Below are 25,189 nucleotides of genomic sequence, written 5' to 3' on the forward strand. Positions count from 1 at the left end.
AGAAAGAAAGAAAGAAAGAAAGAAAGAAAGAAAGAAAGAAAGAAAGAAAGGCCAAACATCACATTCAACAGGGTGAAGACTTTCAAACACATGTGTGCTTCTTTTCAAACCACCAATGGAGAACAGCCTTTTCCAGCCCATCTCAGGGTCATTCTTTTTCCCCAATAAAGTCTACAGCCTGAGCAATTACACAGATCTAGAAAAGGAGAGAATATGACCTATTTATAACACAGTCAATTCTCCATTATTTCCAGGCTCTCTCAGAGGTCACTACCTTTATGCTATTTTCTGCCCTTTGGTCATCCCATCATCCATTATCACCTCCACAGGGAGAAAGAGGTGAAAATCAATTCATTTAACTATTTATTAGTAGTGCTGGTAAAGGAAAGAGTGGAGAGTGTCCTCTGTTAATACACACCCCCCACAATCTGACACTCCTGTATAGACTTTCATTAGCACAGAAAATAGGATCACAAGTGTCATACTTTATTTTCAAACTAGTGATTCTTCTCTCTTCCCATTTTACAGAAACACCTTGAGAGACTCAAGAACCTTTTTCACTCAAAAATGGCAAAGAGCAAATAATAACTTCTTACATAGTTATTTACTAAAAAAAATCAAATACGAAAGACTGTGTCACAGATTACCTACTGAACCATGAACAATCACCTCTGAATTCAATTTTCAAGGTATGGAAAAATAAATGCAGAGTTAATTCTGGGAACTACTCAGGGCTCACCTATCTTATAACAATAATTGGTAGCTACAAAATGAGGTAAGCAACCCGAGGCAATTCTCTCTACTTCAGTTTCTCTGTGTGTAAAGTTGGGTTATGAGCAGTATTGTTAAACAGAACCACTTTATAGGGTTTCATGAAAATTTAAATGTGATAATATACATGAACTGTTTAAGCAGCACTCTAAATAAACCTTACCTATGATCCATACCTTTATGGATGTTTTATGTAGTGTTGTTTATTATTATTATTATTATTATTATTATTATTATTATTATTACTATTAATCCCCTAGATGAGAATATGGCCTTCCTGATACTCAGTGTGATTCCAGGAATAAGGAGAGCAAACTGTTTCTAAACAGTCCCATAAATTAACATTATAAGATCTTCTGGGTGGTGTTCTAAGCCTCTTATATGAAAGCACAGTGGCTTGTCACTCCATGTATCATCTCAGGTGTCATTCCATGTATTTCCTATTGGCATAGAATGTGTTGCCAACATACAGACAGCCCAGAGGGAACCAAGGGTAAAGGCAGGAGCATATCAAAATATGCTCCACTATCTTCTACCTATTTAGCCCCTGGAAATTTTGCTGAAATTTTGCATACACCCGCCCACATGCATACAAGTCATCTGTGTTCATCAATTGACAATTCACCGTGAAAGTAGCACAGTATTGTTAGAATTAGGATTAGAGGACTGAAAGGTCCAACTTTTGTCACCATTACGAAACAATGTAAGTTTAGAATGTATTGTACCCTCCAAATAGTCTTCAAAGTGCACACCATGAAGACTAAGGCGGATCCTGCCTTGCCGAGACAGAGTGATTAGCAAGTTACGATTTCTAGTCTTCTGTTCTCTCAGAAGAGCTCTGGCTCCTCAGATATCTCCATCAGGAAATAATGTGCCTACGATAAAATCAACAACATAAAAGCAAAGGGTAAAAAAATGAAAAGAGTGCAAATGCACAAAACTTTTCATAAGCTCTTTGCTTTGCTCTCTTCAATTATGCCAAGAAGGATACACAGAGTTGATACTATGAGTTAAACTTCTCATCCTATGGTTAACCACATCTGCGTACACAACTACTTAACCGATGGTTTCACTAGGTGCCAAGAAAGATACATCATCAAGTGGAATTATTTCTTCTTTAAACAGATCTTCCAGTGTGGCATCTGAATTGCCTCATGTGTGGTTTGGAGTGCTTGCTGCTGGTCAGGGTTGGGTTAACCAGCTAGACATTTACCTGACAAACCTGTTTAGAGGGAGGCAGAAAGGGGAGGTCGTATTTTTTCCCCATTGGGCAACCGATCTATGGGATTGGAGGAAGGAGTCCCTATCACTAGATTATGAATCTTCTGTCTTCCAGGATTGGCCAGCCCAATTGTGCACTTATTCATTCAATTGTATTTATGCAGAACCTGGTGCACTGGGCATTATTGTCAATGAATGGGCCAAGGTTCTTGGGGTCCAATGGAAAAGACAGATATTAGAACAGACACATTACTATACAACACAAGCAGGGAAATAATAAAGGTACAAACAAAATTCTGTAGAAGCCCAGAGAGGAATGAGTAATTTTGACTAGGAGGGAAGGTGACATTCATGTGGGTCTTAAAGGAAAATAATTTGCCAAATGGAGAGTGAGAGGTCATATTTTACATGAAGGAAAGGAGTGTGGGAGAGGCTAAGCACTAAAAAAGCATGCCATATCATGAACGTGGGTGCAGGAGATGGGTGCTTGGGGGGCTTGTGTGACGGTTTGAGATCCACATGGTCATGGATCTCACATGTCCTGATAACAAGTTTGGATGGGCTTTATCCAGAGGGACATGGAATCTGCGTGATAGATGACTAAAGTAATATATTTTGGTTTTTAGGAGAGTAACAGTGGAGATACCAAACCAGTACAGTGACAAGTACAAGGGACACAGATGCCTGGTGGTGCCATTACACAGGAGACTGTGGCTACCGAGAGAGAAGCCAGCCCTGATGTCTGGCCCCTCAGATGGTTCTTTGTGAGAACAGTTGGGTTAAATCAAGCAATATTTACTATGTGATAAAACACAGAAAAAAAAAATACTGTCAGAAATTCACAAATGACTATAAACCAGATGATTATAAGACTTCTGAGTCTCTGGGTGAGAAAAAATTCTAAATACTATGGAGGTCAGTAAACTCCAAACCTGGAGGGTTTTGTGCATCCACATTCCAGGCTTCATCATGGGCTTAACAAACCAGAACCTCCAGGCCTAGGGCCCAGGAACCTGGGTTTTGAACCAACTTCTCCAGTTAGTTCAGACGGATGAGTCAGGTTTGGAAGAGGGCATCTCCAGGTCGACTCATCAGATTTCTTGATGAGCAGGATGAGGTCTTCTTTGAAAGAATATCTCAAATGCCAAAACAGCATGGTGCTTGGCACACGGCAAGGATTCAACTTTGGTCAAATGCCCGGTTACAAGCGCGTGACTAGAACGGATGTGTGCCGTGCATTCCTTCTGGACTCAGAGATTATTAGACTTCAGTTTTAAATTCCACTGCTGTCAGCACTATTGGACTTGTTCCTTACCTATTTGAGTACAAGAAATTTTTTTAACCATTTTCCGAAGAATTTTAATCTCTCTTGCATGTTCTAAAGTAGCAAAACAAGGTCTTTTTGTTTTACGCTGGGTGGAATGTTGGGTCGGAAGCTACTTACTAAGATGCTAACACCTTAAAAATATACTCTATGCCTGCTTCTCTCTGCTGCAATTTCATTAATTATACGTGTATATATTACATTATATATTATATGATCTTACCAGGAAAAGCTTCTGTGCTTCTGGACTTGGAGGTCTGGGACATGCCTAACGTCTTGTTAAGTATAACTTTCTTATAGCAATAAATTTACAGATTCATAGTGGGGAAAAAAAAACCCACATTTTAATTGTTGGGTAGAAAGCAAAAAAATTATACTATGAATTCATCCAATTACAGAGACAAATGAAAAATAACCCCAGCATTGTGTATTTTGACCAGTGACTTTGAGTTCTGTATTTGTTCAGAGTATCTTCCATAGAAGCCGTTAGAAGTTCCTTTACTTAAATTAACTGAAAATTCCTGTCTGAAAGAAATAATTCCACGTTAAACTGATAATCCAATAGCATCATTCTGATTTGGACATCTATCATTATACCAGCAAGGTGCAATCATTCTATAAGTACAAACTAAGCATTATATAAATATAACCATGATTTACATGTTAATCTTCGACTATAAAATACTTGCATGACTCTGCCAAGAGTCATCTGTGAGACGAACTGCATGAAGCAAGTATTTGAAATTCACTCTGATAAAAATCTCGGCACATTGGCAAAGACATAATAACCACGGTTCAGTGCACCCAGTGTCATAGTCTAGACACAGGACCTGTTGCAAACCTACAGGTATTGGTCACCCATGGAAGGCTGCATAGATTGGGGGGGTGCATGGAGAAGCACTCCTCAACTGTCGAAGCCTATGCTTTCAATGAACAACAATAACAACAACGATGACAACTCCAAGTTAGACGCCACTTTCTGATTCCCCAAACTGAGATGAGTCCTCTTTTCTGTTCTCCCCCTGCTTCTCCAGCCCCTAACACACCAGCAGGCTGCACTATATACCACTAGCTCTGAGCTCATTCTGTCACCAGACGAAGTGCTTATTTCCCTTGCTGTCCTTTCCACGCTCTGTTACACGCATAAATGTTGAAATTTTATTCTGCAGAAGAGGCTGTATCCTGTCGGGGAAGAGGTTCAAGGGGTCCAAAGCCTTTTTGGGGATTCCAGAGAAACGGCAAAGATATTTGTTGAAGGGGAAAGTAACATAATGGAATCATTATCATTTCGGAGAGAGAAGGATCTGCAGTCAGCATTTATTAAGCCTCTACTGTGTGCCAGACAGGCAGACATTTTACATAATTATCTCAGCCCTCAGAAGAACAGCTCCATGAGTATAGAATGTTTTCTCCCATTTTAGAGTAGACACAGAGATTAAAAGACATTTAAAAATTTGCCCAAGTTTATCAAATTAACAAGTGACACAGCCAGCATGAGAACCTCCACACATAAAGCTTTCTTCATTAATATTATGGATTCCTGGCACACTTATTAGTATTGACTGTCTTTAGTCATGTACAAAGCACATGCAATTAGGTTTTGTGTCTCCCTCTCGCCTCCCCAGCCTAGGCAGCCTCAAGTGGAGGGATCCTGCATTACGTACTTGCCTCTCCGATCTTCCTCTGTGCCTGGAATACAGCAAGTGCTAAAAATCACCCCTTGGGATGAATGGAAGAGCTTTCTTTATCATCTGGCGTATACCCTCTGCCTCTAAAAGAATCATATCTCCTTCTTGAGTACCAAGCCATTCACACAAAAATAAATTCCCTCGTTGCATGTTGTGCTTTTCTTTATTTAGAGTTTCCTTAGGACCTATTTGGAAAAGAAAATGTCCAATTAAAAATAACTTGGGCTATCTCATTCTTCTATTCTGTTAGGAACACACGGGCTAAATTAGCACCACCAAGCTGAAGAATATAATAAGCACCCCTTCCCCATGGTATCTAAGACTTAGATCTTTTTGTGCCTTTCTAACTCCCCACACATATACCTCCAGACTCTTCTCGTTTTATTAACAGAGCTCTTCAGAGTAGAGGCAAATATTTTTCTTCTTCAAATATTATTATTGTATCATTCAGCACTGCCAGAACAAAAGGCACTCAGATTAATTTTGCCAAACTACAAAAGCAATTTGTCATGTAAAAATAGAGTTATATGGCCAGGTATTTTACAATGTACTGCTAAAATTCTCATCAACTTAAATAAAAGGGGAGGGGGGCCAAGTGTCAGAACTTTGGCAACTAGTAAGTCAGAAACGGAAAAGAACATTGTTAGATACACACTGTCATGCATCCAAATAACGGATAAAAACATTCCTTCTGATCAAAAATCACAACCTAATCATACATTTTATAAATATACTTCACATATGCATGTGTTTTCTACAAGCTTCATTTAAGCAACCATAAAATGATTAAAAATTAACCTTTACAAAGGCCTACATGTATACAAATCAGGAAAGTAAAATAAACATACTCACTCTTGGAACGTTTAAAATTGAAACTGTCTCAGATTGGGCAATTATAAAAATGCAACTGAACAAAGTATGGAAAAATAAGTTGTAAAAAACTGTCCCACAAGGGTTTTATGATACTAACAATGCCAAAATAAGGCCAAGCTTTGGGGAGCATGTTGGTATCGTAATAAATCAAGTCTTTCCATTCCTGGAGAATGAGCTCAGGAGGCATGCCCTACCAAAAAGGCAATCTTTTGCACTAGCTTGCCTCATGTTGCAAAACCAAAGTTTTAAACATCATCATATATTCTATTAATGGCTTACGTTTTTGCGAAAGGTAACTTGGATGACTCAAGTATAAACCCAGCCAAAAAGAGAAACAACCTTACTGCAGGGAATGTGGATGGTTTCTTCCCAAAAGAGCCCCAGTGAAATCCATTTGTGATAAATTCAGTTTCCAACATCCAGCCAGCCTGTCGAGGATGGAAAGTTTGGCCTTTGCACCGATGTCACCTTAATGACCTTTGATCCTTGAAAAAACTACTTTCATCAAAACAGAGGAAACTTACAAAAGAAGACAAGGCCCCATTAAATGAATGAAGAAATGACGTAGAGGGCCATCAGACACTTGACTGCTTGGGTGATATCCCATTACATTCACAAAAGCCAAAGCTCCTGGAGGGCAGGTCACTCTGTTTTAGTATAAGACCCAGTCCTGGCATATGACAGTCCTGCAGGGATAAATGTTATCAATTTGAATAATGCATCTTTATAGGAATATAACACTGTATGATTATCAAGGTATTTTTCCCACACATTACTCTCATCTGACCCTGCCATAACCCTATTGAATTCTGCAGAAAGGAAATTAAGTCTCCAGGAGATTAAGTAATTTGTCCAAGGTCATAAATGTACAAAGGAGTGTGCTGACATGAGAATGCAGGTTTTCTTTATATAAACATATATTTTCTTTCCTCCAAAACAACCTCCCTACTGCTCACTCCCCACCACAGTTAAGGTCCCAGATCACAAAGCCTACACCATAAAGTTATACTCATCCATAACAGGAAAACTTGTATCTACTATAAGGGTGGAGAGACAATGAAATGCTATTTTTTTTTTACAACTACATATTTATGTGATTGAAATAATTGTTACTCTTTTAATAAGAAATCCAACTGAGCATTTTGGATAGGTTGGTAAAGGAAGAAACTTATAAACTGTATCTGGAGAATTCAACATCTATGTGATTAAATGTAACATTCATCATTTTGTGCAAAGCAAATGGTCTCAGGGAGAACTCTGTGCAGCCGTGGGTAGCCTTCAATTTGTTTGGCTCCCGTTACCCAGTGAGAGGCCAGGCTACTAGGGCTTTCTCAGACCAGCTCACAGAGACAGTTGTGAGCCATAGAATCCCGCATGTGATGATTGGGAAAGGTAGGAGAGGAGGGGGTAAAGGCCCCTAAACAGAATTTCCTGGCACCTCTATGGCAAATGCTTATCCAGTCTAGTCCCATAGCCGTCCTCTCCTCTTTATCTATGAGGGATATTAGAATTCCCAGCATTATTTCCTTTTTCAAAAATATTTCAGTCCAAGTTCTGGAGCAAAGTGGGAGATGAAACTATCGCAGAGGCTATTTTGACACTGGATTTCATCAAAAGTGACGCCCATAGGCAGCTGGGGATAAGTGACACCAGCACATGGACCTATTTCGGGACTGATATGAGTCTAATGTTTCCCATTCAGCTCATGACCTCTGTTGACTTCAAGAGACACTATATTTGTGAACAGACTTTGGGAGCCACTGTTCTTTTACTCCCTGTTGAAGCGGGTTTCAATATCCAAGGACCTAATAGCCATCTATGAACTTTGAGACACGATGGTTTTTGGTGGGTTTAAATCCAAAAGCCCTCAGGTTCTTAAAAGGTTCAGATGGAAGATTCTTTTATCTATGTCTTGAAAGCGCTAATAAAAAGAACTAAAATATAACACATGACCCGTGAACTGAGGGGGACAGAGGACCTTTTGCCAAGTTTCCTGCACATTCCCTTAAAAGCAACCTGGGGAGAAAGTGAGAAAAACTGCTCAGCTCTAATGAGTACCTAATGGGTAGGAGCACCAGAGATTTATTTTGTGAATGCTTCAAAAAATGGCTCAGGTCTTTAACCACTAAACTGCCAGAAAATGTGCGGCTTAATTAAGCATCAGCCGAATAACTGACCAGTGTTTGAGAATCATGAATGTGGCCTTTCTGACTTCCCAAAGTATACAAGGATATTTTATTTGACTTTCCCTTATTACAGATCCATAAAAACGACGCTGCTTTGTTCAGGAGACTCGGGACACATGGTGCTGCATGCTTCTGCAGAAACACATCCCACATTAAATTAAGTTAGAGGTGGTATTTGAAAAATACATAAATAACGGAGTTCCAATTCACTGCAAATGGTACAGGAGGCCAGTAAGTGGGAAGCCTACAAGAAAAGGACTTCTTTTAGAAAGATGTTTTACAGGACTTTTTCTGCATCATTAACTCTTCTGGAATCCTGAATATAACATGATGAATTTCCCTAAAAAAAGTAGCTACTGTTTAATTTTGAATCACTTCAAAGAGCCTCAGTAGAAGGAATCAAAGAAAACCAAAAAGACCAGTAGATGTGAAATTTGCCAAGGGAAAAAAAAAAAGCCATGAAGGTTCTAACAGATTTTGACCATGTACTGAAAATACCACTGATTATTTTGCTAATACAGTGTTTTACTGTTCCATGCGGCTGAAATAAGTCTCTGTATTCATCGGAACACAGGATATTTTTATTACAATATTTGTGTCATAGCTCTTTGAAAGGAAACATATTTAAAACCTTGAAAAGAATCTCTGTCTTAAAATGGTTCTTGATGTGTAGGTGAGTACATGTGTTTTACTATAAACAGATACTTAATTGGAGTTCACGTTGCTAAAAAGAGTAAAAAGATACTGGTGGTCTTGGTCCTATCCCCAACATGTAGTTCTAGAAAAAAAGACATAATTTTTGAGGGCGCCTGGGTGGCACAGCGGTTAAGCCTCTGCCTTGGCTCAGGGCGTGATCCCGGCGTTATGGGATCCAACCCCACATCAGGCTCCTCTGCTGGGAGCCTGCTTCTTCCTCTCCCACTCCCCCTGCTTGTGTTCCCTCTCTCGCTGGCTGTCTCTCTCTCTGTCAAATAAATAAATAAAATCTTTAAAAAAAAAAGACATAATTTTTAAAAAGCAAAGCAATTTGGAAGGTGGGGAAAGGAAAGAAAGTTTGCTGGGGTATTATAATGGTTGTTTGATTATCATCATCATTGGTCTTTAAAAACGTCTTTTACATAAAACCTGCCCAAGGGAAAAAGAAAGAAAACCTCCTAAAAATTCCACATCCCTGAACACCACTACATCAAAAACCATCTGGAAAATGTCAGATAATGGTATCCGCCCACCTAAGAAATTCGGTAAACTTTGTCTTCAATTACCATTTAGAATAATCAACTCAAATTGAAATTTCGATTTGAAAACCCTCAGAAGACAAAGCTGGGATTAGGAATCAGATTTTAAAAGTCTCCTTAAAAGACCATCTGTTTATAGACACCCTTCTCATATCCCACCTCGTCCTTGATCTGTACCATAAGTTCACAGCAGAAGCACAGCTGAATTTAAAGCCATATACACACTGCTACTATGAAGTCTAGTTATCACATGTACGTCCTGAGCTTGTCTCTCAAGTTTCCCTTGTTATGTAAGCACTTAGGGGCAATAAAATTTCACTTATATTCAGCAGCATTGTGAGTCTCAAAACATTAGTCTACCTAACTGTACAGTCCTTTTACTGGCGGTGGATAGCCCTGGTATTTTATTTATATTGATCATATTGTCGATGCTATATGGAATAACCATTTAGTAGCCTATTAGCCTGTAACGTTTTATTACTGTTGTTAAATATCATTACCCATACTGAACTCCATATTAGAAAAATCAGGTCAGAAAATCTAAATATTCAGAAAGAACTACAAGACTGTTGGGTTCTCGAACACCCCCCCCACACCCATAATCTGCAGACTGATGAGAAGAAAGAAAAACAATGAGTATCCACTTCTCACAGATAGAGGTCACTAATGGACTGAATTTGAATCACTGTGGCAGAAACCACAAAGTTATTAAAGTAATCTAGTGAAAAATGAACTTGAATCGAAATTAAAGTAAAAATACCAAAAGATGATTCTTCAGAAAGGTCTGACCTGAATAGAAATAAAATTGCATCATCTTGCCCCTTTTGAATCTTCTGAACAGAGAGCAAAACCGAGAGCCCCCCTACCCTTTGCTGTTTTTTAACTTCAGACACTGCCAGTCACAGGAGCAGTAATTCTTCCTTGTAGGGTACAAGACTGAAGAGTCAAACTAGATCAGATGCTCACACTGAGTGTCTATAGAATAAGGCTCCTGGACATACATACTTGAGCGTTTCTTGAAACCACAGCTTCAAACTAGGAAGATATAAGGTTGCTTCAGGGAGATATGTCTAAATCCTAAATCAAACTCTCCGGCAGGCCAGAATATACATGTAACGGGCATCAGAGGAGGTTCAAATTAGATCCAGCCGGTCAAAGTCAAACTCGGATAAGATCACATCATCTGAAACCTGGCATACAGGGAAAACCCATGACTGCCTAGGGGACCTCAAGGCAGCCCAGCATGGTTTCATTTGGGAATCTACTTTCTTCTGTTAAAAGCATCCCCTGGAATTTCTAAAACTGCAATGAAACTACTGAAGTGTTAAGACATGGGCATTTTTTTAAACCAGCATTCTTCCCATGCTCGGTTTCTAATAGGTCCTGCTACACAGCTAGCCCCCTTCTTACAGTGTCTTGTATCTACTGGCAGAGACATGGAATAATGCTTGAAATTTCATCTTCCAACCTCTTCCACTCAGATATTTGCAACTCGACAGGACAGTATGGTGCTGCCCCTCCATAGGTGATTATTAAAAATTCTTAAACGGTTTAACCCTATCCTGTTTGGGGCTTTTGAGGAGGGGAGGGGAAAAAGTTGTATTTGGAGGGGCAATAACATCATAGGGAAATAAGCAACTTTTCATGGCATGTGTATCAGCCAAAGATTTATTCTCTTCCAATATGGTGGCCTGTCCACCTTTGATTCTGGTGCATACTGCTTAGTAATTAAAAAAAAAAGTCCAGTTCTAACACTTTAGATACTGACCTAAAATCTTACATTCATACTGCAACAACCAAATACATCCCTGGATGAATGCCAACCTGCATTCTATTACCTCAAAATGTTTGGGGGATCCTTTCATTGGAGACTTAGGAAGGTCATATCACTTAAATCCGTAGACAATATGGGCTCCTATATGGAAGCTAGCCTACATATTAGCTTTTGGCTAGGAGAAGTTAGACATAATAAATTTAGCAATAAGCCTGTGAGCTAGGGAATATGCCCCAAAGCTCCCTGAAACCCTGTGTGATTTAAGAGCCTCCCAGCTGAGTGGTAAGCAATAGCTCCCATTTAGATGGGGCTTTGCATAGCAAATGCAGCATGTCAAGAAATCTAATCAGCACCTTGCACTCCTGCGTGAGCATTTACACGGATTTGTGCCTTGCACTTGATCAGCTTACTGCAAGCTTTACAAGAGATTCCCTCCACTACAATTAATCAAAAGCTCTTGGAGACTGCTTTCCATTTACAAGAGAAGTCAAGATGAGCTTCCAGGTGAATAAATAATGATCATAATAATGATGACAGCAGCAGTAAACCTCGAGCTGCTTTGAAACTGGGCTGGGGGAAAGGGGACGGTGGAGAGTTGGGGCTGGAATCTTTCTGTAGCTCTCTGAGGGACAATCAGGAGCTATTTTCTTAGTTAACCTAAGTAAGGTTGCTGTTTAGGAAACGTGACCATATTCTCTCTCCACTGCCCCTGGCCCCAAGTGCACACACACCACGGTCTATCAGTCCGCTGAGGAACTACCGGCCTCTCCACAGCACCACTAACCACCCCCCAATACATACACACACACACACACACACACACACACACATACCCCACACACACAGGACAATCACTGTAAATTCATGTCGCCAATGGCTAACGCGTTCCATCTCATACTGCAATAAAAATGTGACTTCTAAAGTTTTTATTTTATGACGCCAGAAGGTGAATGGAAGGAGGGGGGAAGGGAAGGCTCCGGGGATGTCAAAGGGGGAAAACGTAATTTTTTCCCTTTACTTTATATTCAGTCTCTCTGTCTCTCTCTCTCTCTCTCTCTCTCTCTCTCTCACACACACACACACACACACACACAGAGAGAGATTTGCTTTTCTGCACCAGCTAAATGAGGTGGGCGAATGGGAGTAGGCTCCCATCATTTTTAAAAGATGCTAAATAGGGCTGAGAGTGAGAGGGTGAAGGTGAGGAGGTGAGGGTGGGAGTGAGTGAAATCCATGCATCATTTCCCCGGACTGAAGAACACTAGAAGCCCCTGAATTCACATTCTCAATTTCCAACCAGCTACAAGATGAGGCCCCAGCTGGGGCCGAGGGTTCTCATCCATCCTAGTGGAGCCTCACCTCCCTGCACCGCTGCCCAGCGAGGGCAGAGAAGCGCCGCGGGCCCCTCTAACCTGACCATAGATCTCCCCGAGCTGGGTGCCCATCCCCGGGATCTTGAACTTCGCCTCCCTCTTACTTTCACTCAGATCTGGCGAGCGTCAGTAAAGGCGCTGTGAAGGAGCAGAGCTCAGCGGCGGGGCATGGAAGGAGAGGGTTGGGGGTGCGCGTTACCTGCGAAGGTTCTCGAGGTCTCCTTCCAGCCCCGGTGGTAATCTTGGTCAGCGCTGCCTCCTCTCCCAGATCCAAACTTTTGCTGGGTCCTCCGGGCGGCGGCGGCGGCGGCGGTGGCGGCTGCCGAAGCCCAGCCCTGTCGCCCGCAGCGTCGGGGCGCGGGGGTGCGGAGGCCGGAGCCTCAGAGCGGCGCGCGCCTCCCCGCAGCCGGCCGGAGCCCGGGCGCCCCGCTCGCCTAGCTCGCTCTCTCCTTTCTCCTCTACGGAGCCGCGGCATCGTCTTCCCCCGTCCTCCGCCACCTCCGCCTCCAAGGCTCGGGCATGCCACTTTCTCTCGGCGCCGGCCGCCGCGGCCCCCGCCTCCTTTCCACCTCTGCCTCCCCCCTCCGCCTCCACCAAGCCGCGAGTCCCGAAAGAAGCAGGACGAGCGGGGAAGGCAGCGGAAAAAGGTCCCGCAGCGCCGGGGCTCCTCGGAGGCGGAGGACCTCGGGGGGCGGCCGGAGAGCCGGGCGGGCGCGCCTGGGGCGCCTGGGAGCCGACCGCGCAGAGCCCGGAGCACAGAGCTGCGCGGGGCGGCGCGGGGGCGGGCGCGGGGCTCGCTCCAAGTGCTGCGCCGGCCCGGCGTGGGTCCCGAGGCTGCTCCGACCTCACTGCTGCCTCGATCGGATGCGGCGGGGCTAATGTAGACGCCGCGGCCCCCACCCCCACCCCTCCTGACACCCCCGGGAGATGTTTACAGTAATGAATTCGCGGGATCGCCTGCGCCGCTCCCGCGCTCCTCCTCTCCCTCCGTCCCTTGCGCTCAGGCGCGCTCCCCTTCTCGAGCCCTCTTTCTCTGCCCCCCTCCTTTACGCCCTCCCTTTCGGAGTCCCTCCCACATTTCTGGTTTAAAGAATGCTTGGGAGGCGCGGCTGCAACCCTAAGCTTTCCAAGAGGCAAAGTCGGACTCAGTGTTTAACCCTCTCCTCCCCGAACAGAGTTGCAGAGCGCCTGGACCAACACCATGGGTGCCACCCTGACCGAGCACGCCTTCTCCTCTCTCTAGCCACCACCATCCCACCCCCCAACTCTTAGTGATAATGCCACCGTCTGAGCGCTGAAAGTCGATTTCCCCCCTGCCCGCCTGAGGATCTATTCCTTAGACATTGAGAAATGATCGAAACGTGAGATTAGAGGGTAAAAGATAACAAGTCTCTCAAACAAGATGGCGTTATTTCAAATGAAGGCAACCCTGGTGATTTGCGCCCCCCACCCCCACCCCACCACCAGTTAACTCCCTGATCCCGGATCTTATTAAATAACTTTAATTGGAAAAATAATCCGAAGTTTAACATGATTATTTTGAACACCTATTTTCTGCCTTCACTCTGGCTGCTGGAAAAAAGGGTTGTTCACTTTCCCCATAGATTACAACGGACAACTAAATTCAGCCTCAAAGATTGAGGAAACAGACTTGACAGCAAAAGGAGCCTGATTTGTATACGGGCAACGTATCCACTTCGCAATTTCTTTGCAAAGGTTAAAGAGTAATGTAAGAAAACCAGGTGCACCTCTCTTTCTTGGAAAACATATTTTAAAAGGTTCTGGTTTTCTCCTCTCATTTCACTGTCGCTCCTCCTGCCTCCAGTAAGTTGCTGTCATGTTTTAACAAGTCTGTGGAGAGGCTGAATGTGAACAGAAGAGGGAGAGCGAGCTCGCGCCAAGCTCCAGGCTGCGCCGAGACGCGCCGTCGGTGGGGCCACGCGTGAAGCAAACAGCGAGCTTGAAACTAGCTCAGAACCAACTCCCTAGGGATCCGCGGGGCTGTCTCGGACGAAAGGTTGGGCAGGGGCGGTGGCCTCGACTGGCTCAGGAGGATTTCCCCGTCCTCAGTTCAAAGTCTGAGTCACTTGGCACCACTTTCCCAATTGTTTTTATTTCCTTCGCATCCCTGTTGTGTCTACCGCCTTCACTTATTTGAGTGCCTCAGTCGTGTTAAGAGGACTTGGAGAAACGCCCCATTTGCCTCCCAAGCACAAGACACGCATGGATCCACCCAGACGCACGGCCGAGACGCACGCTGGCACACGCTCTCACACGCGCGCACACACGCACACACGACCTGGGTTTGTGCCCGCGGATCGCTGCTCCTGTTGCATTATGCAAAGTGGTCAGGAAAATACTTTGATTTACATCTACATAACCGCTCTTCTCCCCCAACTCAGTGTGTGACTAACAAATATCCAGAGGAGGAGGGGGCACGGCGGGGGGAGTTAATTGGACTAGGACAGACAGTGAGTGCCATCTTGCTGGGAGGTTCAGGAGCGGAGCAAGGCGCCAGTGTCGACAGCCGCGGTGGCCTCCACCTCCACCAGCAGCTGCCGCTGGCCGGAGCCCCAAGCAATCCAGGAGAATCCCGGGCATCAGTGAGTCCAGTTGGCCCCAGTCACCCTCTTCCCCGATACTTAATTTCCCTGGTTAATGCCCCAACCTCAACTGACAATCTTGATTAGAAATGAGAAGTGACCGCGCCGGCGCTGAAGGCGCAGAGACGAACCCCGGACTGGTCAGCGAGGCAGAGGGATCTTTCCAGGCGACTCCGAGCCCGCGCGGGGACACGGTGGCAGCTGGCGAGGCTCTGCTCCCTCCCTCCTCGCCGCCGCCTGGCCCTGGCACTTAGCGCCAGTGGGGGGCCCGGCGCTTTCCGCCCCCTCTCCGCGTCCCACGCACGCGGCTCAGAGAACGCAACCCCAGTTCAGACTGGGGTGCTGCCTGCGCCTTCATCGCCCCCGCTGGCGCGCCGGCTGAGCTCAGGGCCGGGCCACTGAATACCAGCAGAGCTGGAGAAAGATTTGGTTTTGGAAAAAGAGAACCCTCTCTCCAACTCCAAGGAAAATGCACTGGCATCCTCCGCATCTTCTTAGCCACGAATCAATCCCGAATTGCGGGCAGGAGGCGGACTGGTGGCTTTAGATGTAACCGCTTGATAACATCGGTGACATTATCAGCAGATGGAGTGGGCGCGGGGGTAGAGGAGTAGGGGGTGTTACTCCTAGAAGTTATCCTACCATTCTGGGGAACTGAGAGCCTGGATCACAGCAAGCTTAATGGCTCTAGAACCCCAATTTGGGATCTATCCTCCCAGACTGTAGACTGGCAAATGTGTGTTTTGACCTATGGCTCAGTTACAAAACTCTTTCGAGGAGGTGAATTCTACTTGCAAATAGACCTCCCTAAAGTGGGGGGGGGGGGGGAGTTAAGCAGCCTGTGCTCTCTCTGAAGGAAAGAAAAAGCCAAAAATATCCCATCCCGTTGACCGCCCTACGCTGGTTCAAAAAAAAAAAAAAAAAGTGTATCTCCCCCCAACCGCGGAGCAGCAGCGCCGGCGGTACTGGAAACTCCACCAGGCACCTCTGTCCCTTTACCTGGCGGCCACCGTGTCTCCTCGCAGTGGGCTCATCCGAATCCGACCGGGTCGGGGAGGTGGAAAGGGAAGAAGCTGGCGCGGCAGCAGCGGGGCTCCCGGGGCATGGTATTGTTTTAGGGGTCACCGCAAAGGTCCCTCCTGCCCATCGTTGAGAACCGTCAACCTGATCCCGGGTCTGCGTGGACACCGCGGCAGGCGCAGTGCTGCCGCCTCGCAGCTGCTAGACACCCGGAACCGAGGACCAAAGACGCACCCCGGGCGGAAGCAGCGCAGCGCCTTGGCGCGGAGCTTGTGGCCGCCGATGTTATCTCCAAGCGCTAGTTCTTCTGCGGTGACAATGGAAGATGCCAAACTCGCAAGTGACAGCGACAGGTTTCGAACGTACAACTAACTACAAGGTACCCAGCCTGAGACGGTATGCTGCTTCCCCCTCCCCCTTCTCTCCCTCCTACTGGGGAGGGAACTAATTTAACCCTGTGTGCGCCCTACGCTCCCTGGCGAAGCTGGAATGGACTCGGAAACCGCAAGCGGCGGCTCCCGGGGCGAGAGCTTTGTTCACGTGCGTTTTCAGTGGGTGTGTTACTGTCTGGGGGCATTCGCGTGGCAAGACGCCAGTGGCAGGCTTCCAGCGCCAGACTCCGGCATGGGAAGGAGCCCTAGCGTTTCATCCGGACCAGACCCAGCCCTCGGAATCTATTTTTTGCCTTCAGTTACCAGATTTATTGAAGTTGCCAGCAAAGTTGGGTTTTATTCCTTTATTTCTTCCTCTCTCCCGCCCGCAGTATTATTTCCTTTCCTAGCGGTGCTTCGAAGATGTGGAACTCTCCGCGCATTCTAATTCTAGCTTATAACTGTTTTGCGCGTGCGAGACGAATGGTGGAGGGTACCCATCCACCCACGCAAAATTTAAATGAAGCCGAAGGGAAAGCTGTCTCCCACCCACTCACCCAGCGTGGGCAATGGCAAATGACCACATATTCAAATAAGACCAAGACGCCGCCGGAAGATGGGGAAAGGGCAGGTTTGAGGAAGTTTAAGCTGAGAATGGGGAGATGGAAGGGAGAGAGAGAGAACACGCCTGAGAATGGAATCAATGGGGAAAACACAGACAAGAATGATGATGCAGAAAATGTATCTGAGTCCCAACACTGAAAACAGCAGATCAGCTTGAAGTGCCTAGATTTTGATCGGCAATATTTCTCCAGCTCCTTTGGAAGCTGAATGAATGAATGAATGAATGAATGAATGAGTGAATGAATGAATGAATGAATGAATTTGGAGTTTTTTTGTTTTGTTCTGTTCTGCTTTGTTTTGTTTTGTTAATGAGAGAGAGAAAGTGAGTACGTGAGGCTCAGCCTTGGCTGCCCAGATGCTTTTCCTTTTGTAAACAGCTTTGTCTAGGTGCTCCAGACTCCCAAAAAGTAAAGTGCAGTTGGAGGCAAGTCATCCTCTAGAGATGGAATGGGAAGCTTAGACAAGAGAAACTGACAGTTCAACGCCTCTGCTGTCACCGTCACACCCAAATGAGCCAGAACATCGCCCACAGCGCAAACCCAGACAATCTTCAACAGATTCCCTTTTTCTCCATCTCCATTCTGGACTAAAGAAAGACAGAAAGACTGAGTTTTTAAAAAAACATTTAGAGGGTAACACGTGGATCTTGCGAAAACTGAGTTATTTTTAAAAGAAAAAAATGTGTTTCTCCATGGGATAGATGTTCTAAGTCCTCTCTGCAACATACCCAAGCCAATGGGAATCTGTAATAGCCATTTGAAATGCCTCCGGAGCCGGGCCTGCCCACGGAGGCAATGGGAAACAGCTTCCAGCCGGCCTGGTGCAGAATTTCGTTGTAAATCCTTCTAGTTTGCCAAGGTGGCAGCAAAGCATAGGGAGAGCTTGTCAGGCTGCAGAAGCAACCCGGAAGACCACATTTTAGGACAAATCCTCATCCGCCTGCTTTTAAACACTCATCTTCATGTGTATGAGTGTACATAACTATCCACATGGGGTTCTTGCTTTGAAACCTTGATCTGAGATAACAGTGCAATGATTTCATCTTCAAGAATACGTTTTTGTTTAAAAGAAAATGGAACTCCATACAGGTTTTACTTTCTGATTTATGCTGCCAGAAAATGAGTAAGACCGAAAGGATGAGACGAGGTGGCTGCAGATATACAGAACTTGTATTTTAGATTATTGCTGTTTGCAAATTATAAGGGAACACTATCACCTGGCTGTGCTCCCTACTGGAGACTATCGACGGGATGACTGTAGTCAGGACAAGGAAAATTAAGTACAGAAAAACATCACATCAAATGTATGAACAGAATAACTGTTACAAATTGCTTAACCACATGACCTATAAGTCAGCTTTAGAAATGTGTGATGGTGGAGCCACAGGAAGTGAAAGAGTAGTAAATGTGTTTCAGGGTCTCCAGAGGGTAATAATTTTGCGGACTCACAAAACTGGGATAATTAGGTTACTTTATTTTCATTAAGAAACCATCGCTAATACAGTAGAGTAGAAGAGTAGAGAAAAAAAAAAGCAAATCTGTGAGCCTCAAAAAATGGAAAGTCATGGGGTGCCTGGGTGGTTTACTCAGTTAAGTGTCTGACTCTTAATTTCAGCTCTGGTCAGGATCTCAGGGTCCTGAGATCAAGCCCCCTGTGGGGAGTCTGCTTGAAGATTCTCTGTCCCTCTCCCTCTGACCCTCCCCCCACCTGTGCACTCTCTCTGGGGCACACAAGCACTCTCTCTCTCTCTCTCAAATAAATAAATAAATAAATAAATAAATAAATAAATAAATCCTTTAAAAAAAACCCCGGAAAGTTAGCTCATTCGTTATTCTTTGGACTTCCATTTCCTCAATGGAGTTTTTAGGTCAGCTGAAACTTGACTGCCATCCCAAATCTTTCCGTGCCCCTTTCCATGTTTTTTTGTACACTCCCCCATCTATACAATGAACATGTACATTGGCCTGTGTTTCTAATACTTTGTGGAAGGGGGCCTGGGTGGCTCAGTTGGTTAAGCGTCTACCTTTGGCTCAGGTTGTGATCCCAGGGTCCTGGGATCAAGTCCCCACATCTGACTTGGCTCCCTGCTCTTTAGGGAGCCTGCTTCTCCCTCTGTCTCTCATGAATAAATAAATAAAATCTTTAAAAAATAATAATAATACTTTGCAGAAGTCAAGATAACACAGGATTTGGATTTGTAAGATCATGGTTTAAGCCCAAGGCTCTGAAAATTCTGATCTTGGATAAGGTTGGCTCTGAGCCACTGTTTACTCATTAATAAAATGGACATAAAAATACCTGTCCTACCAGCCTCACAATATTGTCACATCGTGAGTCAGTGCATGGGAAAGTGCTTTAGAAGTTTCAGTTGTTATTCAGTTATTGGTAACAATATTATCATTACATCACACTCCCAGCCTTCAAAACATTGGAAAGTTACATCAACCTGAACAGCTTCCCCTAATGTTATCATCTTACATTACCTTGGAACATTTATCAAAACAAAGAAACCAACACTGCTATGTTGCTATTAACTAAACTCCAGGCTTTATTGGTATATCATCAGTTTTTCCACTAATATCCCTTTTCTGTTTCAGGATCCCATCTAGGCTACCACATTGCTTTTAGTCATCAGATCTCCTGTGCTCTGTGACAGTTCTTCAGTCTTTCCTTGTTTTTAATGACCCTGGGAGTTTTGAGGAATAGTGGTCATGTATTTTGTCTTTCCATTTGAGTTTGTCTTATTTGATTATAGTTCTGGGTTTGGGGGGGGAAATACCAGGGAGGTGGAGTGCTATTCTCATTTCATCATAGCAGGTGGTGCATGGTATCAGCATGATGTCACTGATGATAACATCATCACTCTCTAAGGTATTGTGGCAAGGTTTCTCCACTATAAAGTTATCTGTCCTTTTCTATACTCTGTTCTTTGGAAGTGAGTCACTAAGTCCTGCCGACCCTCATGGATTTAGAATTTATAAATGCACAAACTAAACATTTAGTGCAACTCTTAAACACCCTAAATATTGAATCCACCTAGGAATAATCTCCCAGGAAATTCTTCCTGTAATCTACATCCTTAGAAAAGTGTTCAACTATCTCCTCTTGGCCATGTATTTTGAACCCATCTTCACTACTCCATGCTTTACAATCCCCAAACCCAGTCTCCAAGTCCTGTTGATTCTTTTCTGAAATGTCTCCTACCGTCCTAGTTCTCATTGTCACATCTGGTTGGTTTAGAATTCCAACTTTCCTACAAAACAATGGCATCCACGACCTCTTATCCCTTTCTCCCTTTCATGATTTTCTGACAGTTTGGTGTTCATTTCATTCTCCCTCCAAGGGACCATAGCAATCTACTAGTTTGTCTCTGGATAGTCTAAGGGTCTCAAAGAATTTAGTTGGTCTTAGCTTTCTTTTATTCTGGTAAATATTGAAACATGCCTGTTGGCTTCATGAATAAGCTTCAGTAGCAAGTAGAGAGAAGGCCAACCTTTCTTCTAAGATGAGAGCCACTGTAAGAAAATCCATGGTTAACACACGGTGGATAGGTGGCTTTTCATTTCTCTCATGAGTAGAAAACACTCTTTATGCATTTTTTTTTTTTTTGCGAGTGTGGCATTATTCCTGTGAAACTGTGACATTGAAATGCATACTCTTCTGGTTTTGAAACACCATGATACAGTTTATGGTTCGTCCATTTATCCAACAAACATTTGTAGAAAACACAAAGCATGTAGCAGAACTTTGATGAATAGACTTAGTCCCTATTCTATCAGGACTCTCAGTGTAGTAGAGATACACTGTTAAATAATTACACACTCATTAGGTAAATAAAACAATTTGGGTACATGCAAAGCATATCAGTGCCCTGAAACAGATTCTCTGATGAGGAAAGGCCTCATCCAAGTGGTATGTGCTGATTTACAGGGGACTTGTGACGTCACTTCCAGCCTTCTGCATACACCAACTCCGGGAACCAACCGTAGTCCCCTGTCTCCGGGAAATCTCTTTGGGCCAAGAATTGGAAAATCAGTGTGGAAGTAATTGCTTGACTATCCATTTCCCCTAAGCCTTGGTTTCTTTGCTTCTCCATGCAGGTTATAAGACGATTATGCATGAACAAAAACAGAAGGTCCACACTGACAGGAAACAAAAGCGCGTTAAACCATGGAGATTTCCTCATACATAAACCTGCCATTTGTCAAGTACTTGCTCTCTGTTCCAAAGGGAAGCTGGCAAAAACTTGAAGCAAACATTCTCCAACAGCACTGGAGAAGAGTAAGTGAAGGAAATGCCCCTTTAAAAAAGGGTATATGTTTGATATAAAGCAGGAAGCCATTTTAAGAAGAGATGGAAGATCTACCCAGAGACTGATTTGAATTGTAGCAAATGTTACTGAGCCTTCTGTATCTGACTACAGTTCCAATGAAGAGGGAAGTGCCATTTTAATCAGAGAAAACATACGTCACTGCGTGAGTAAAAAAGATTCTGAATTAGAATATATATCTAATACATATTTTATATATATATATGTATATATATATATATATTACTTCCCACTGTACTACATATCTATCTATCTATCTATCTATCTATCTATCTATCTATCTACGAACAAAGACACATATACACTTCCCAATATCTATTGATAATTAGAAAAATAAAATGGCATTCTTTAGAAGGTCAGAGATAGTTTTCAAGCCTGACTCTTATTATAAGGACAAATACTACATCAGTTAAGCTATGTGTAGTTGCAAGAGGCCTGAACTTGGACTTGGATGGTGGGACTTCAAGTCTCTACCATTTTATCAGGGAAGTCACTTAACAGCCCAAGGCCTCAGTTTCTCTTTTATCCAAAAAGGAAAAACAAAATGATCTGTCAGGGTAAATACATAAACAGTAAGTGAAGTGGGTTATTTTGAAGCTCAAGTTAAGAACAAACTATTATTATTTATGTAATGACTGTGTTTTACAGAACATAATTTAATGTGAGGTCTGTTTTACTCTGTATAATGTTAAGATGTGGGGTTTGCTTGTGTTGCCATTCCTGGCTTTCTGGTAACCTGTTTTACACAAAGTGTCAGAGCTTCAAAGATACAGAGTTGCTAAGTTCCTGCAGTGCTGCTCCAAACAATACTTTCTAAGGTTTGAACTATAATAAACTTGCCCGACATAAGGAATTCTTAGCTATCTTCTCCCTGTATCATTGAAAAACTCATATAAATTGCTGTTGGCTAATTTTCTTTTGCAGTTCCTCCACTTAGCTAATAGAAGTAACTAAAGTTTTCCAAGTGATTGATTGATTGATTGATTATTGTTAGATTTTTTTCATGCTTGAATTTTCTGGATTTAGTCATCTCCTTTGCTTATTCAGTTGGAACAACTTGGATTTCATGTTTCTCCTCTCTCCACTTGAAACATTTTACATTTTTGAAAAATTAAATTGTCACTAACACTTGTTGGTAAAAAGTTTAGAGAGTTAGCTCCTCACAGATAGTGTCTCTTCCTCGGTCTCTCTGTGTCACCTTTGGAAGTTCCCACGAGTACCATATTTTGTTGACACACTAGAAAGTCATATGCTATGAATGAAGTGAGCTTATTTGTGTTTGATTTCTGCTCTTCATCGATAGTACGAGAGCACGAATTAAATTCTTCCTCCTAAATACTAAATGCTCTTTGTTGATCACAATCTGGTGTATAGGCTGGCAAAGGCCACGGTATTCTCTTCTCTGAAAAGGCATTAAAAGCTTGATTTCCAAAGGCTTTCCCTTTTTCCTTCATGTTTTGAAGAGATAGCTAATGAATCTCAAACATAATATGAAACTGTGAATATATCTGAATCATTCTGTCCTTGGATTATGTGTTTATTTTTGTTCCTAGAGATTCTGTTGCAGTTTTGAGTTTCAATAGTATAGTTTCCTCTTCCTTTTACTTTAATGCTTTATAAATGAAATCACGTCAGATTATTAAGTGCAGCACATACAAGAATATGGATTACCGAACAGAGTTAGTAGAAAGACAAGAAGTTAACCTTCAAAATACCTTCATTTGTAGGGCGTTTATCCCTTACATCATTCCCAAATCGATGACTGTGTCATCCGTTCTCCACCCACATGTCATGGGTCACAGTAACAGGGAAGCAGCTGGTAGTAGATGCCAGATCTCCAGAAACCTGTCCAGAGTTCGTCACATTGTATTCTCTCATCAGCAGGAAATATTTCCTCTTATCATTATGTATAAAACCAAAGTTATTCAAATTTATTTCTAAATCTCTATAAATTAAAAGACAGTTTCCTTAAAAGACATCTTGTATTTCTCGTATGTCTGTCCTAAGCAGACAGACTTAAAGATTATAGAAGGAAGCCTGTGAAAGCTAAGGGAGGCTTAACATCATTAGGGAAACAAAACCACAGTAAGAAACCAGTTCACTCCCACTAGAATGGCTATTAAAAGAAAAAAAAAAAAAGACAGAAAATAACCAGTGTTGGTAAGCAAGTAGAAAAATTGGAATCCACCTACATTAGTGATGGGATTGTAAAATAGTACAGCCACTTTGGTGTGAAGGTTACTTAAAAAGTTAAACGTAAGTTTACCATAGAACCCAGAAATTTCACCTTTCGGTATATCTACCTCCCCAAAAATGGAAACGTATGTCCGCACCAACACTTCTGCATGAACGCTCTTAGCAGCATGCTTCACAGTAGCCCCAGACTGGAAAGAGCCTCCATGTCCATCAGCTGCTGAGCACATAGACATAATGTGGTGTATCCATGCAATGGACTGCTGTTCGAACAAAGTAAGGATATATGATAAAGCATGGGTGAACCTCAAAATTATTTCACTCCATAAAAGAAGTCATACTCAAGAGACCACATATTGTGTGACTTAATTCATAGAAATTAAAGAAAAAGCAAAGTGTTTGAAGGCTGCAAAGCAGCAGCTGCCAAGGGAAGAAGAAACAGAGATTTACCGCAAATGTGCCTAAGAGATCATAATGCAGTGATTAAAATGTTTTCAAATTGATTCACGGTGATGTATGCCTAACTTGGCAAATTTAGGAAAAATAAGAATTGAATTGTACACTCGAAAGGAGTGAATTATATGTTATGCGAAATGCATCTAAATAAAATTATTTTTTAAAAGCTAAGAGGATTGATGTCAACATCTATGAATATTTAATCTTGGTAATATTCTGGCTAGATCCTCTTACATCACCAATAAATAAGGCTTGAATTATCTTAAGACTAATAGATAAAGAATATGGAGAGTAGAAATAATAAACTAATATAAATGTCTACACATTACTCTTTTGAACCTACTTTTTCAAAAGAGCAGATCATTTGCAATCTGATTCAATCCACCCATGTGATCTGTAAAAATTCAGAAGTAAAATAAACAGAATATAGGGTGACATATCCTTTCCACTCCATTGTCTGGAAAAAAAAAAGTACCATCTAAAAAATGTCTATGAGTCAATATGGGAAAACAAATTCTCTGCTTTTGTATTAAGTTCTCTGCTCACCAGACCCCTCTGCCAAAAAGATTCTTCTATTTTTACAACACATAGTACATTTGTTTACCATGGCTCAAGGAAACATCATGTTTTACTAATAAAAATCCATTTTTGATAAAAGAATGATCAATTATTTTAACATAACCTTCTAACAGCTTACTTCCTTTATATAGTCATCAATCAGGAATCTTCTTTCTTTCTGTCCAGTTAGGGCAATATAAATATCATTTTGTGAGGATGTCACATTTTTCTTTTTTTCTGGCAAAACAAGAAAGCATAAGACAGATGGGTTAAGAAGAAAGTCAGACAGAGTATCAGTTGCCAAAGGGAAAAAAAAATAAAGACAACATCGTGTCCATCAAGGAGCTCAGATCAAGGGTCTTTCTTTTCTCCAATGATGACAGCTCTAGAGCTATGAGCAACCAGAAAATAAATAAAGCAAAACCACCAAAGGCATTTCTCCACAGTTTCCACTGTAATGCCTAGAATAGGTAAACATGTCATGTTACTAGGATGATTACCTGAAAAAAAAATTAGCTAACTCCGACAGGAAAAAAGAAGAAAATAGAATAAGGGTGTGTCATGTCTATTACCGAGGGATGAACTTCAT

At 42.8% G+C, this 25,189-nt stretch overlaps 1 protein-coding gene across 1 annotated transcript in view; it reads right to left on the reverse strand.

Moving 5' to 3' along the window:
- FLRT2 (fibronectin leucine rich transmembrane protein 2) overlaps positions 1 to 16,786 on the reverse strand; it is a 100,532-nt gene extending 83,746 nt beyond the window's left edge. The window contains exon 1 of the mRNA XM_008699012.2: positions 16,048 to 16,786. The gene's annotated coding sequence lies outside the window, so the exon portion shown is untranslated. The remainder of the gene's footprint in view (positions 1 to 16,047) is intronic.
- Between the last annotated feature and the right edge of the window lie 8,403 nt (positions 16,787 to 25,189).

Source organism: Ursus maritimus, unplaced genomic scaffold, assembly GCF_017311325.1.
Source record: "Ursus maritimus isolate PB19 unplaced genomic scaffold, ASM1731132v1 scaffold_25, whole genome shotgun sequence".
In the NCBI taxonomy this organism is placed as follows: domain Eukaryota; kingdom Metazoa; phylum Chordata; class Mammalia; order Carnivora; family Ursidae; genus Ursus; species Ursus maritimus.